The sequence below is a fragment of the Diabrotica virgifera genome, chromosome 6 (assembly GCF_917563875.1).
Source record: "Diabrotica virgifera virgifera chromosome 6, PGI_DIABVI_V3a".
NCBI lineage: Eukaryota > Metazoa > Arthropoda > Insecta > Coleoptera > Chrysomelidae > Diabrotica > Diabrotica virgifera.
In genome coordinates this window covers 163,918,238-163,924,724 of record NC_065448.1, presented here as the reverse complement: position 1 = coordinate 163,924,724, position 6,487 = coordinate 163,918,238, and positions in this window count along the sequence as shown.

Sequence of the window (6,487 nt, the reverse complement as noted above, 5' to 3'; positions counted from 1 at the left end):
ATATATATATATACATATATATATATATATATATATATATATATATATATATATATATATATATATATATATACATATATATATCAAACAAATGAAATAGATAATGTGGAAAAAATCCCCTTACGAACAATTCACACATCCACCATTTTCGGGTTGGGAAAAATTTTTTTTTTTTTTCGAATAGAATCAAAGATCCAAAACACCAGTTCTTAGAAATGTGTTTCGCCCTCTTCAACCTCTCTGGGCTTATCAATAAAGATGAGAGGTTGAATATCTTTAGACACATTCCAATCAAAAAAACAACATTCGAGACCTAGACATAGAAGGTGCGTAAATCTACGGCAAGAAGAGGGCGAAACACATTTCTAAGAACTGGTGTTTGGATCTTTGATTCTATTCGAAGAAAAAAAAAAAAATTTTTCCCAACCCGAAATGGTGGATGTGTGAATTGTTCGTAAGGGGATTTTTCCACATTCTCTATTTCATTTGTTTGATGTCGTACCAGTGGTCGTCAAACCATTAACCTTGGATCTTTTGATCACTGAGTGTGTTTCAAGGATCTACATCTCATGTTTATATATATATATATATATATATATATATATATATATATATATATATATATATATATATATATATATATATATATATATATATATATATATATATATATATATATATAAATTAAGGATCACTCGAAGAGTGGTGGGTTTTTCGGTCAATAGGTGGAGAAATAAGACAAAGAAGGTGGCTACTTCATCTATTTATTCGAAGACGTTTCGCTCTCTAATCAAAGAGCATCATCGGTTCATCTAAAAAGAATAATATGAAAAACCAAACATCCAAAGAGAAGTTAATACAACAGTGTTACCTCAAAAAGACATGTAGCAGTCAAAGGTATAAAATTGTAAAAAAAGCTTGAAACAATGAACCATTGAATCGTTAGGTTGTAGAAACAATCAGTAAAAAGTACAGTTTACAGTTTAACAAAGACTTTGAACAGCAAAAGCAGCATGTGGTTATCATACATGTGATTAAAAAAATATGTAAAAAACTTGTATTCGCCGAGAAACTAAGTAAGATCACAAGATCAACCTTCCAACAAAAGCATATTAATTTAGTTTGATTTTGACTTTAGGTAACATTATTAAAATGATTATAAAAGTTAATAGTAGCAAAATTTATAAAAAAGGTATTAAAAGTTACCACAAAAGCTTCTACACAACGTTCATAATATTATAGAACTGAGTAAGTAATGAGAATTAATGAATCCAATTAATTTAAAATTTCATTAAACTATTTTATCAAAAATTTATTTCCAGCAATAAATATTTAGTTAATAATCGTTATGGTTAAAGTAAAAAATTTTAAATTGAATTTATTTATAAGTGAAAATGTATACAGAAACACACCATAGGAGACAATATTACAGTAAACTGACAATGACTAATTCTGCAATATTAATGCATGATAAATTTGGCTCAGGTTACTAATGTCCATTCTTTTATTCAGAGCATTGGGGTGCTTCAGTATCGAACACATTTCCAAGAATTGCCTTTTCATGAGATTACGTTCGTTGCCAAGAATCCTAACTTCATTGAAGTCTACCTTGTGTTTTGTGGTAATAGCATGCTGAGAGAGAGCACACGTATGCTTGGATAAGTTAATATCACTGCGGTGTGTTGTAAGACGCCCCCTTAGTGATCTCCCTGTCTGACCGATATAACAAGAGTCACACTCAGCACAAGGTATGTGATAGATGACATTAACTTGTTCCAGAAGGGACAAGGGTGTTTTAGTTTTAGAAAACAAATTTTTGACCGACTTGGCATTCTTAACAGCAATTTTGACAGGTATGTTATTGTGTTTATACAGTTTAATAAGTTTTTCAGTAACATGAGGAAAATATGGTAAAGAGGAGTAATGGGTAGTTGGAGTCCCAAGTACAGTAGTAGGCAGAACAGTGTCATTGACAGTGTTATTTGATATTGATCTGAGTTGGTCACCATTGGGTATGTCATTTAAAGAAGAACCATAACTCTGTGAATAAAGGTATTTATTAATGAGGGAAGATGGGTAAGAATTCTCAATCAATATGTTTCTGAGCAGTATAAGGGATTCCCTTCGATTAGTCGGATGTGTCAACCTACTCAGCCTGCAGCTTAAAGCTTTGATAAGGTTTAGTTTGTATTTAAAGGGATGACAAGAATGGTAGTTGAGAAACCTATTGGAGGCCATTGGTTTCCTATACCAACTTGTAGTTAAAGTATTGTCTCCCATTCTGATGACACGCATGTCAAAGAAGGGAATACTTTTAGTGGTGGGGTCCTCAAGTTCAACAGTGAACTGTAAGTGAGGATCAAACCCATTAAACAAAGACAAGGTGGCCTGTATCTTATCTGGAGGTAAAATATATACTTGTTTTTGGCTGGCTAGCCAGCTAAAACCAAGTCACTTGTATGGTGATATGGAAAGATCGTCCTCACTAGTTTGTTTTTTCCTCGAACCATTCCTTGAAAGTTAAATGGTGTTTACTAATCATTTGTTGCTTTCTTTATAATGTTTCGTACAAACAAGTTTTTCTTACCATATTATATTACATCTTCAAATTTACCGCTCAAATGCATTAGCGGTTGGTATTTCGCCTTGTTGTGTCAGTTTTGACTTCAAGGTCACTGTCTTTTACGGGATGGTTCGTTGTCTTTAGAAATGCCCATTTTGCCGAGTGGATTTGAATAGTGTAGAAGCTTTTGTGGTAACTTTTAATACCTTTTTTATAAATTTTGCTACTATTAACTTTTATAATCATTTTAATAATGTTACCTAAAGTCAAAATCAAACTAAATTAATATGCTTTTGTTGGAAGGTTGATCTTGTGATCTTACTTAGTTTCTCGGCGAATACAAGTTTTTTACATATTTTTTTAATCACATGTATGATAACCACATGCTGCTTTTGCTGTTCAAAGTCTTTGTTAAACTGTAAACTGTACGTTTTATTGATTGTTTCTACAACCTAACGATTCAATGGTTCATTGTTTCAAGCTTTTTTTACAATTTTATACCTTTGACTGCTACATGTCTTTTTGAGGTAACACTGTTGTATTAACTTCTCTTTGGATGTTTGGTTTTTCATATTATTCTTTTTAGATGAACCGATGATGCTCTTTGATTAGAGAGCGAAACGTCTTCGAATAAATAGATGAAGTAGCCACCGTCTTTGTCTTATTTCTCCACCTATTGACCGAAAAACCCACCACTCTTCGAGTGATCTTTAATATATATTTATATATATATATATATATATATATATATATATATATATATATATATATATATATACATATATATATCTATATATATATATATATATATATATATATATATATATATATATATATATATATATATATATATATATATATATATATATATATATATATATATATATATATATATATATTGATAAGGGGTACCTTGTCGCCTTAGAAACGGTGAATCGGTAGACAGCTTCCCAACCAGCTTATGATTTTATGTGCAAAAAATAGTTTTGAGGTGACAACGTACCCCTTTTCACTATTTTTTTGGTTCGTTAGTTCGGCAGTATATCACTGGCGTTAGTATCGGCATTGCAGCAGTGACTGGCTGTATGTTGTCGCCTCAGCATATAAATTATACTTTTTGGTTAACAACCGGTACCTTGTTGCCTCAGATTTTGGCAACGTCGCTTTCAGTTTGCATTGGGTATTAGGTCGTGAAATATAAAAATATGCGACTTCGGTACCGTAACAAGGCAGCTAAAAAGTTTATGATATAATTTGCAGCTTACGATTTAAAATTGTTGCCCTTATACAGGGTGTCCAGAAACTCTACCGACAAACGAAAAAAGGAGAATCCTCAGATAATTTTTAAGATAATTTAACCCAATTCACTTCCATCATCCAGATATAAATCCATTCCATTCATTGTAAATTTCCAGTACCGCTCATAGGCGCCCGTTTTTGGTACGGCAACGGTTATTTTATCCCATAACTTTTTTGTATTTAATTTTTAAGCATTTTTGACTATGGATTATTACATTGTGAGTTATTCTAGTACTAAAATGTACTCTTGCTTTAAGTCCATAGAATACACTATTTTCTAGAAAAATCGATTTGAAAATTTTTCGTTTCTTGAATTAAAAAAGAATTAAAAAAAACTATTTAGAAAACGAAAACTGGTACGTTTATTTATATTCCAGAGATGAATCGATTTTATTAATTGTAAATTTTTAGTACCGGTCATATGCGTCCGTTTTGGGTAGGTCAACGGTTATTTTATCGCATAACTTTTTTGTTTTTAATTTTTAAGCCTTTTTGACATTAGATTATTAAATTATGAGGTATTCTGGTACTAAAAGTTACTCTTGCTTCAAGTTGGTAAAATACACCGTTTTTTTAAATTCTTTTCAAATTCAAAAAACGAAAAATTCAAATCAATTTTTCTAGAAATCGATGTATCCTACCGACTTAAAGCAAGAGTACGTTTTAAAGTTATGCGATAAAATAACCGTTGCCCTACCCAAAACGTACGCCTATGACCGGTGCTAAAAATTCACAATGGATGGAATCGATTTATCCCTGAAAGATGAATAGGCTTACCAAATTTCGTTTTTCTAAATAGAAGCGTTCTAGAAGTATTTAAGAAAAACTAATTACTAGATGCCATCTTCCAAGAGCTCTAGCTCCCTTAGGAAGCATTTTCGGACTAGGCGAATTTGGTTAAATTGTCTTAGGAAAATATCTGAGGAATTGCCTGTCTTCGTTTGTAGGTAAAGTTTCTGGACACCCTGTATAAACAAGTTCTATAAGAGAGAGAGCATGATGTAATAACAATATGTTAGCTGGTCGCATAGGAATTAATAAAAATTACAAACAGAATATTAGTAATGACGGAGCGTATGTAATACTTAAGTAGTTATTATAATATGGAACTGAACAAGTCTATGCCCCAAAGGATCATGAAGACAAAAGGATAGGAAAATTCTAACCAGTCATTAATTTAATCCTAATAAATAAAAAATTCATTATTGATTATTGAAAATTCATTATGTGACTTTATTACAAAAGTAAGAACATAAATGATTTTTTCTGTAACAGCAGTAGGAAAAAAATTAACAGTTATGACAGAGGATAAACACTAATATACTATCGAAATTACAGAAAGTTGAAAAACACTAAAATTAACCTGAATGGCTTAACTCAAATAAAAAAAACTAAAACCAAAATAAATATCTTTATGTGGGTGACATGTAAGTAAGTAAGTAAGGTATGCTTTATTGTCAAAAAATTTTAACAATTTGTGGACAAAGCTTATACAAAATAAAAAATACAATAAAAAACAAAATAGTAAAAAACTACAAACAAAACAAAAACAGAAACAGACACCAAGTAAATGGCGTGAGTTATACTACTTAATATAATTTTACAGTTATTAAGTACACATTAAAAAATTAAAATTTTTGCAAACAATAAGTATACAACGTCAGAGCAAAAAGAAGGCAAACGAGGAAAGGGCAAAGGGAAAGTAAATCAAAAGTTCTATGCCGCTGCAAATATGTACACAAGTACTCGAAAGTAATAATCCTACAAGTCAATTTGCTGAATTCAAATCGTTTATAAAAAAGTCATTCACTGTATAAAAAGCTTTCTCCAGCAAATAAGCTTTCAAGGCCTTGCGAAAAGCGGGAAATGCTGCAATAGATTTGATGTTAGATGGCAGGTGATTGTACATTTTTCTCGAATTGTATAGTATAGAGCACTTAACCAGCTCAGACCGTGGGGTTGGCAGATAAAGATTATGATCCATGTTTCTAAGGGGATAGTTATGAGTGGGTCTCTCTGGACCTTCTGATGCATGTTTGCGGATTAAACAAACGGATTCAAAAACAAACAAAGAAGGAAGAGTTAATATTTTAAATTTTTTAAAGAATTCTTGGCAATGAACTCTGCTATTGAGTCTCAGGGAGTAACGAAGAGCTCTCTTTTGTAGTTTAAAAATACGCTCAAATTGAGTCGCACAACACGTACCCCAGAATGGAAGGGCGTACCGAAGATGAGACTCAAAAAGGGCATATTAAACGGTCCTAGATGTTGACAAATTCATTTCCGTAGCAACTGATCTTAGCGCAAAACAAGCAGAACTTAATTTTTTGTGTAAGGCATCAATGTGCAAGTTCCATTTTAGAGACTTATCCACAATAAGCCCTAAGAACTTCACCGATTCAACTACCTCTAGACTGTTGTTATTAAGTACTAAAGGTTGCATCATACTGTTGTAAGGTAGGACTTTGGTTTTAGAAACGTTAAATAACAGGAGATTCGAATCGCACCACGATTTAATGGTGACTAGGGCTGTAGCTATGGTATTGCGAAGATCCATAATATCCGTGTTACTCCAAGTAATACTAGTATCATCTGCAAAGAGACATATTTTACCTTTAATGTTCA